Source organism: Chiloscyllium plagiosum, unplaced genomic scaffold (assembly GCF_037043375.1).
Source record: "Chiloscyllium plagiosum isolate Xiang-an unplaced genomic scaffold, Cpla_swu_hap1 HiC_scaffold_42, whole genome shotgun sequence".
NCBI lineage: Eukaryota > Metazoa > Chordata > Chondrichthyes > Orectolobiformes > Hemiscylliidae > Chiloscyllium > Chiloscyllium plagiosum.
The window spans coordinates 98,600,427-98,609,074 of NW_028270180.1; the positions used below are offsets into that span (position 1 = coordinate 98,600,427).

Genomic DNA, 8,648 nt, shown 5'->3' on the forward strand with positions numbered 1-8,648 from the left:
ATTCCACAATATCAGGGCATAGTCCACCAGGTTTATTTGGAAGCACGAGCTTCCAGAGAGCCGCTCCTTCATCAGGTGGGTGTTCTTCTGCAGAAACTTGGCGTGTATGTCAATATGCGCGATCTTTTGGAAGATCATCTGGACTTTAACCGACCGTTCGTGGTGTCGATGGTACCCATGACTTGGAGGTGTCGGTGTTGGACTGGGGTGACCAAATTTAAAAATCACTGAAAGCCATTTTACATTCCAACAGTTGACAAATACCTGATGAAGAAGCAATACATGGAACACTGGTGCTTCCAAATACGCCTGTTCGATACAATCTGGTGCTGTGTGATTTTTACTCTGATTGTTCTTGGTAATGTTTAAATGATCGAAGGCAGTGAAAGAATATTCGTTCGTGGAGATGAAAATTTCAAATATTATCCACCTCAGCGGAACAAAAATGATTAGTTTGTATGTGTGATGAATCTCCACAATGCGCTAGCGCCAATTAAAAGTCGAACTTTCAACTGCCTGATCCGTAGCCAGCTATACGAATGGTTGTACCACTGGCCAGGTGCACAGCTGAAATTTTACACGCTGTAGAGCTGTATGCTAACAAGGACATGAGCAATGTCACAAGGTGAACAAAGAACAAAGCTAATCACCATCATTGATTCACTTCAAATTGTCCTCAAAAAACGAACATTCACAATCTGATCAGCCAATCAATGAGGTCCTTGGCCTCCTCCATCGCCAGACCCTGGCCACAAGACGCTTGGAGGAAGAGCGCCTCATCTTCCGCCTAGGTACCCTCCAACCACACGGGATGAAGGTAGATTTCTCCAGCTTCCGCATTTCCCCTCCCCCACCTTATCTCAGTCCCAATCCCCAGATTCAGCACCGCGCTCTTGACCTGCCATCTTCTTCCCGATCTCTCTGCCCCACCCCCTCTCCAGCCTATCACCCTCACTCTCACCTCCTTCCACCTATCATATTCCCAGCGCCCTCCCCCAAATTCCCTCCACTCTACTTTTTTTACCTCAGCCCACTTGGCACGCCAGCCTCATTCCTGAAGAAGGACTTATGCCTGAAACGTCGATTCTCCTGTTCCTTGGATGCTGCTTGACCTGCTGCGTTTTTCCAGCAACACATTTTCAGCTTCCCACATCTTGTGTTTATCTGTGCCTTATGTCCAGCCTTCATCAATGGCGAGAGCAACGGGCGAGGGAGGCACCAATGCGTAAGTCTCTCCGTGCCCATGCACGGCACCAACATCGGCAGTTCTCCACTGTGCATTTACAGGTAGTTCTCGGTGCCCCTACACCCATGCCCTGCCCCTTTTGAAATATCTCAATTGTTTTGTGCTGTCTCTCTGTGCTCTTCTCACCAAGATGAATCACTTCTACTCAACCTGCTCCAGATTTCATCTGACAAAACAGTCATTAAGAATCCCACTGCATAAACATACATTTCGCATCTCTCATTATTTGGTTTTCCTGGATCTCTTTCATACAATAAAAGGTCACAGCAGCTTGACTTGAAAAATAAAATCGCGTTCCTTTTCATTATCCCAATGCGATCTACATTTCAATGCAGTTTAGGCAACTGGCTCAAAGTATTCTTTGGGATTTTATAGTAGCGTCGATGCATACAAACTGACATTGGAGTTCCAATTTCAATAAAACAGCTGTGAGCGTACAAAAATAGCAACATTAAAAACAGCGACGAGAGTGGGATTCGAACCCACGCGTGCAGAGCACAATAGATTAGCAGTCCATCGCCTTAACCTCTCGGCCACCTCGTCACAAGTACCATGAAGCCTATGACCATATTAATAAGTGAATTGCGTAAATGATGCAGAAGAGCAGATATTTCTCCCTGGTGTTGGTGAAATGATAAATAGTACAGTACGGTTCTAAGACTATAGTCTGACCTCTGGGTTGTGGGGCAAGCGTATTCCCACTGTGACACTCTGCTCACAGTGGTCTGAACAAAAATGAAGAAAAGACTATGTAACAAAGTCTGTTGAATTCTGTGAAGATTTGAAGTCAACGGAATGAAGAACCCGAGAAAGCAGGAGGTGTTCTTTCAAGAAAGAGTTGGATAGAGCTCGTGAGGATAGTGGACTCCAGGGTTATGGGGATAAGGCAAGAACAGGATACTGAATGAGGATGATCAGCCATAATCATAATGAATGGTAGTGCTGGCTCGAAGGGCAGAATGGCCTACTCCTGCACCTATTGTCTATTAAATTGCCTGTGAGGAACTGTTTTCCAGACTGGACGAGAGTGCATAGTGCTCAATGTCATTATTCGGAACACCTTTCTTCTTCTCAGATATTTTTGACACGCACTTGTGTACAGGACAGACAATTTCAAAATCCTAAATTAGGCTAAACTGACAATTGAATTCAACAATGCAAAAACCTTGATCTGTATCATTTTCCTGTGCCGTGCGACACCAAGTCACTGTATGATCACAGCAACAGAGTGAGCAAGTGTCAGAAGAAAAATGAGTGCAGTGCCAGAGCGCATGCTGGGAGCAACAGTTGACACACGGGGAAGTGCATTTCCCACAACAGAAAAAAATCCCAAACAGCAGACTGTGGTGGAAGAATTCAGAGGGGGTTTACACTTTGGAATTTGATGCCAGAGACACAATGGGGATCTGTCATTGAGTCTGTTAAAGATGAAGGTTTTAAGATTTCTACAGGTGAAAAACAAAATAAAATGTTCATTGGTTAGTGAAGGCAAATGTTGAAATTGTATATTTCAACAATCTGCCCATCTTTGCAATGAGTAGCTGCCTACTTTCCTCACTCGGGGTCAGAACCACTGGTCAAGATGACCGTATAATCCCCGTTACGAGCCATGGAATCAGAGAAACTCGGTTTCCCAAACGTTAAGGTACAACCAGGAATGTGGAGGTAAGCATTAATGTGTTGCTCCTGTGCTGCAGGTGACCAGTGCACAGTATCTCTGTTCCAGTATAGTGGGCTGTGCTGTCCCGAAGTTTTAAGTTTGAGCCTCACATGGAGCAGCTTCAATTTGTCATCGTGTTGAGGGGTACGGATAGAAGGTGAAATTGAGCAAAGCCAAGTTTATGGGAAAATAGCCGAGATTGTGGATTGAGAAACGACCTTTTCTGGATAATGAATCCTTGATCAACAAACATACTGCAAGTATCTAAAACGTGTAGAGACATGTGTGGAGAGAGAGCCAAAGGCGATTTTTCAGTAGGTAGATAACGTTTCCCATGTGCACTGCGTTAAACTCCGGGAAAATAGATGTTGAACTGGTTTCATGCTACACAGTTTGTTACAAACTCACAAAGGTTATTGCAATAATCAAAAAAAATCACATTGGACCGTTTGAATATTGTATTGAATTGAATTTTGTTCTGAGCATATTTCATCTTCAATGGCGTGCTTCAGAAAAGTACAGAGGGTTAACAACACAAAAGGACAGAGTCTTCTTGGTGAATTTCTTGGGTGGAGTTAAGAATGTACGAAATATACATAACATCATGTGAATGTGGTCAAATCTTTAAAGTAGGTGTTGTGTCTCCAAGTGACGATTCAATTCCTATTCATTAGGATATAACTTCTCTCTGCAGTTATTTTAAGACATCAGCTCCATTTGCAGAGTTTCACCTTGAATAATACGCCACACCTTACCAATCCATGAACTTTTTATACTCAATCTTAATCAGTTGGATGTGTTCATGAAATGTTTTTGTGTCTGAAGTCAACCAAATTCGAAATTGTTACGCAACCGCACTGACTTTCTCTCAATTGTAAATTCCCTCCTTGTATGTTTGTTCGTGTATCTTTTAAAACACTGTGAAATCAGCTTCTACGCTTTATTTCTGGAAAGTTGTTCACGATTTAACTAACTCTATTGAGTGGAAGAAACTCTCATCCAAACTTTTCTTAATCGTTCACTGATGGTTTTGAAGCTCTAACTAAAGTTATTGATTCACTCGAAAAGGGCATTTCCCCATTTCGTCATTCAAACCTCGAGTTATGTGAAAATCTCATTCGTTTTCTTCAAACTTGCGTGTTTCTGCTCCAGCATTTCCAACTCTCGTGAATAAACTCCTTCATTCTTTCTATCATGCCGTTTGTATCCTTTCTGATATTTTTATGTCTCAGTAAACAACGTCACTTCACTTTCTAATATCTTGCTATCCAGGAAACAGCGTCTATGCCCTTTCTAACCTCTTGACATGTTTCTGGTGGTGAATGAGGACAAGGATTACACACAATGGTCCCACTGAGGGTGATCTACAGATTCTACAGTTACACTATGAACTCTTTGCTTTTTATATATGACGTCACTATGCATAAACTCAAATAAGGTAAATTATTATCTATCCAGTTCATGGACATCGTCTCCATGGAGACGAAAATTATCTATCACTCCTTTTATGCTTCCACGAAATGTTCAAAAGGTTTGGAAGGCCAACATCTGTAACTCCCCGTGCCCTGAGTGAGTCTCAACTATTTCTAAAGGAGACTGAAATTCAAATACTTCACAGTGTTCTCCAGTCATTCCAGTGCAGATTGGTTCTGGACAGTAAATGCCATCACCAAAGGCCACCGTGGATCTGAAATCAACAGTTTTCACATAGTTATTGTCGTAGCTATTGTGCATCGTATGTCGGTGTTCGTGTTCAATTTGTTCATAATTTCATAGGCCGCTGTAATGAATTCTACTGAATGATTAATTTGTGAATGGAGACATTCCCTTCACCACTCATTCGAAACTCCATGGAACATTGAATAATTTTACTCATATGCTTCCAGAGGACAGTCCTACCATTACTGGGATAAATCAGTGAACATTCCGGACGTATTCTCGAAGGCAAAGATTTCCTTCTCCAGTTTAGCGGATCATTACAGCACTGAATCCCATGTATGCGTTCATTAAAACCAAAACAGTTGCAGCAAGACTTTAAAACAAAGATTTTGCAATCTGCTTGCATTGGTTGTCCCAAACATTACATTCCACATTGTGGTATGTTTGTGGATGAAAGCACTTTCTGAATCTTGAGCAATTACATTTCAATTTTGTCAAAACATTGTCATTCGCTGTTCTCTCTTTCCCTTTCAGTTTCCCGTTTAATATCCCGTATATTCTCAGTTTATCTTACGTTTTCAACAATTTCAATCAATCTCGCTCCTGATTACCAATCCGAGAGAATGCCACAATTATATGCAGTGCAGCTGTAGGGCGCGGTGAACAAGTGGAAAGGCATTGATCACGTGAACCAAATAAAAGTAGCGGGCTGGTGGAATCTGGCCGTTCCATTGCAGTGATATTTAAAACATTTAACGTAATCTTCAGCCAAATCATATTGGCAGAAAATAAGAAAACATAAATGAAAAAAATTGCCGATGTTGCAAATCAAACAAAAACAGACGTTGCTGAAAAATTTCAGGACGTCTGGCAGCATCTGTTGAGAGACGGACCCAGTGGATGTGAAACGTTAACTGTGATCCATCTGCACAGATGCTGCCAGCTCACCTGTGATTTTACTGCAATTTCTGTTTTTGTTTCAAAGAAGATTTTGTCACAGTTCATGAGAACAGTGTTCTCGAGAATCAAACAGACAGCATGGACCTGATAGTGTGAAATGAGACAGTAATAATGAATGAGTAGAGCGTGTTGTACTGGAAAAGCACAGCAGGTCAGGCAACATCCGAGGAGCAGGAGAATGGACGACTTAGGCAGAAGCCATTCATCAAGAATTAGGCTTGTGAGTCGGGCAGAGTGACAAAGCTAAAGCCAGGTTCCAACTTGCAGGCACCTCCTCCTACTGACCCCGATCATTCTCTCCTCCCATCACCAAACCATCATCTCTCAGACCATCCACAATCTCATCACCTCTGGACATCTCCCTTCCACAACCTCCAACCTCATTGTCCATGAACCGTGCACTCCCCGATTCTACCTCCTTCCTACGTTTCAGAAACCTGACTTCCCCAGTCGACCTATTGTCTCAGCCTGCGCCTGTCCCATCCGAATAATCTCTTCATACCTCGTCACAATCCTATCTTCCCAGTCAGGAAATGTCCATTTATATTCGTGACACCCCTATGCACTTCACCTCCTCCACGAATTTCGTTTCCCTGGCCCCCAACGCGTCATCTTCACCATGGACATCCCGTCCCTGTACAAATTCATCTGCTGTGACAGAAGTCTGCAAGGCTTCCATTTCTTAATCTCACACCATCCCAACCAGTAGCTTTCCACGGACATCCTCATCCACCTGACTGAACTAGTCCTCAAAATCAACAATTTATTTTTCCAATCTTCCCACTTCCTCCATCGAAACGGGTAGCCATGGGCATCCGCATAGGACCTAGCTATGCCTGCCTGTGTGTCAGATACGCGAAACTGTCCATCTTTCGCAGTTACACAGGCACCATCCTCCACCTTTTCCTCCGCTTCATTGATGAATGTATTGGCGCCACTTGGTGCTCCAACGAGGAGGTTCAATAACTCACCAACTTTCCCAATACCTTCCACCCCTACCTCAAGTTTATCTGGATCATCTTGGCAACTTCCCTCGCCTTCCTGGACCTCTCCATCACCGTCTCCGCCGACTGACTAATCACAGACATATACTACAAGCCCACCGACTCCCACAGGTATCTAGACGACATCTCCACCAACCCTATCTCGTGAAAAAACGACATTCCTTATTCCCAAATCCTCTGCATCCACCACATCTGTTCCCAGGATGACCAAGTACAACTCAGAAAGACCCAGTTCGTCTTCTTCTTCCACGATCACAAATTGCCTTCCCACGTGGTTGACAACGCCCTCCAATGCATCTCCTCCACTTCACACACCACCACCCTTGAACCCCACGCCTCTCAACGCAACAAGGACAGAACCTCCTGGTGCTCACCTTCCATCCCACCAACCTCTGCATAAAACGCATCACATTCTGCCACTGATGCCACCTCAAGACAGACACCACCACCAGAGATATATTGTGCTACCCAGACCTGCCAACACTCCAAAATGACCATTCCCTCCACGACCACCTCTTCAGGTCCACACTTCCCCCCACCAGCCCACAACCCTCTCTTGGTACCTTTCACTGCCACCAAAGGAAGGGTTAAACTAGCACCCACACCACTCCAACCAAGACCCGAAGGGATATTCCACATCCGTTAGAAATTCACCTGTACAGCTAACAATGTCATCTACTGCACCCATTGCACCCAGTGTGGTCTCCTCTTCATCAGGGAGACAGGACACCTTCTTGCAGATCATTTCAGAGAACATCTCTGGGACACCCGCACCCACCAACTTCATATCCCGTGGCTGAACACTTCAACTCCCTCTCCTACACCGTCAAAGACATGCAGGTACTGGACCTCCTCCAATACCAATTCATTACAACCCAACGCCTGGAGGACGAACGCCACACATTCTGACTTGGGACCCTAACAGCACACGGGATAAATGTGAATTCGAACAGTTTCCTAATTTCCCCTCCCCCAGGCCCAAGCCTTCAACTCGCCACCGCTAACTCGACCCAATCCATCACTGCCACTTCTGACCTATTATCCTCTCCATCCTATTCATTCATCTATTGCTTTCCAGCTATTTCCCCTCAACTCCAGACCACTTCCATTTATCTCCCAGCCCCGACTCACAAGGATTATTCCTGATGAAGGGCTTAAGCCTAAAACTTGAATTCTCCTGCTCCTCGGATGCTACCTGATCTGCTGTGCTTTTCCAGCATCACACGACCAACTCTGATCTCCAGCATCTGCAGTCTTAACTTTATCCTTGGAATTATCAATGACATTGGAGTGAAGATATCCCTCGATTGCAGTGATCACAGTGTGACTGAGTTTTCCATTTATTTTGGGTGAGGGCAGGTTGGATCTGAGATGAGCACTTAACACCTAAACAACTGGAATAGTATCAGATAGCGAGGTTAGGGCGGGCTGAAGTGAAGTGGAAAATTCTGTCAGAAGATTGGTCAATACAACTGCCCCACATCACCCAGATTGTAAAAGACACACAAAAGGAGCAAAGCACCTTCAGTGAAGACACAATGACAGGTAAAGTGGAAAGGAGACAATACAACACACTGAGTTGCAGTGGAATTATATATGTGAAAGGATTCGATATATAAGCTACTTTACATATGGACAGCCCTCACATTGGAAAAAGCAATTTCCTGCAGTGTAATGGCGTCATTTGCCTGTGACATCACAATGCTGAGAGACACTGACATAGTTTCTTCTGTAGCAGCGTGGCGTGGAGAGAGCATGATCGGACCATCAACCAGATTGCAAGACTTCAAAGCTCTCCTCTGCGCAGTACAACTTATTTGCTGCTCCTGTAGTCAGATCGCAATCGCTTCACAGTGTGTTTTCTGCTTCCTGCTTCACGGAAACACTTGAAACGTGAACAAATCATTCGTGTTTAAACTTTCACCAATCTTTTGCAGCTCCCGAGTTGGCACAGGTACGAGTAACCGATTGGCCTTATCGAACGCTCTCACACTGGTATGATCTGAATAGTAAAGTGCACAGTGTCTGATCTGCAGAATGTCCCCACGCGAGACGGTGTATTTTATCCCATCCCCGTGGACTGAGCTGTCTCTATTGGCAGAGTATTCAGCCATTTCCC

At 44.2% G+C, this 8,648-nt stretch overlaps 1 non-coding gene across 1 annotated transcript; it reads right to left on the minus strand.

The window, feature by feature from the left end:
• Positions 1-1,707: 1,707 nt before the first annotated feature.
• trnas-gcu (transfer RNA serine (anticodon GCU)) lies at positions 1,708-1,789 on the minus strand. The gene has a single exon. It is a non-coding gene; the product is annotated as a tRNA-Ser (tRNA).
• Between the last annotated feature and the right edge of the window lie 6,859 nt (positions 1,790-8,648).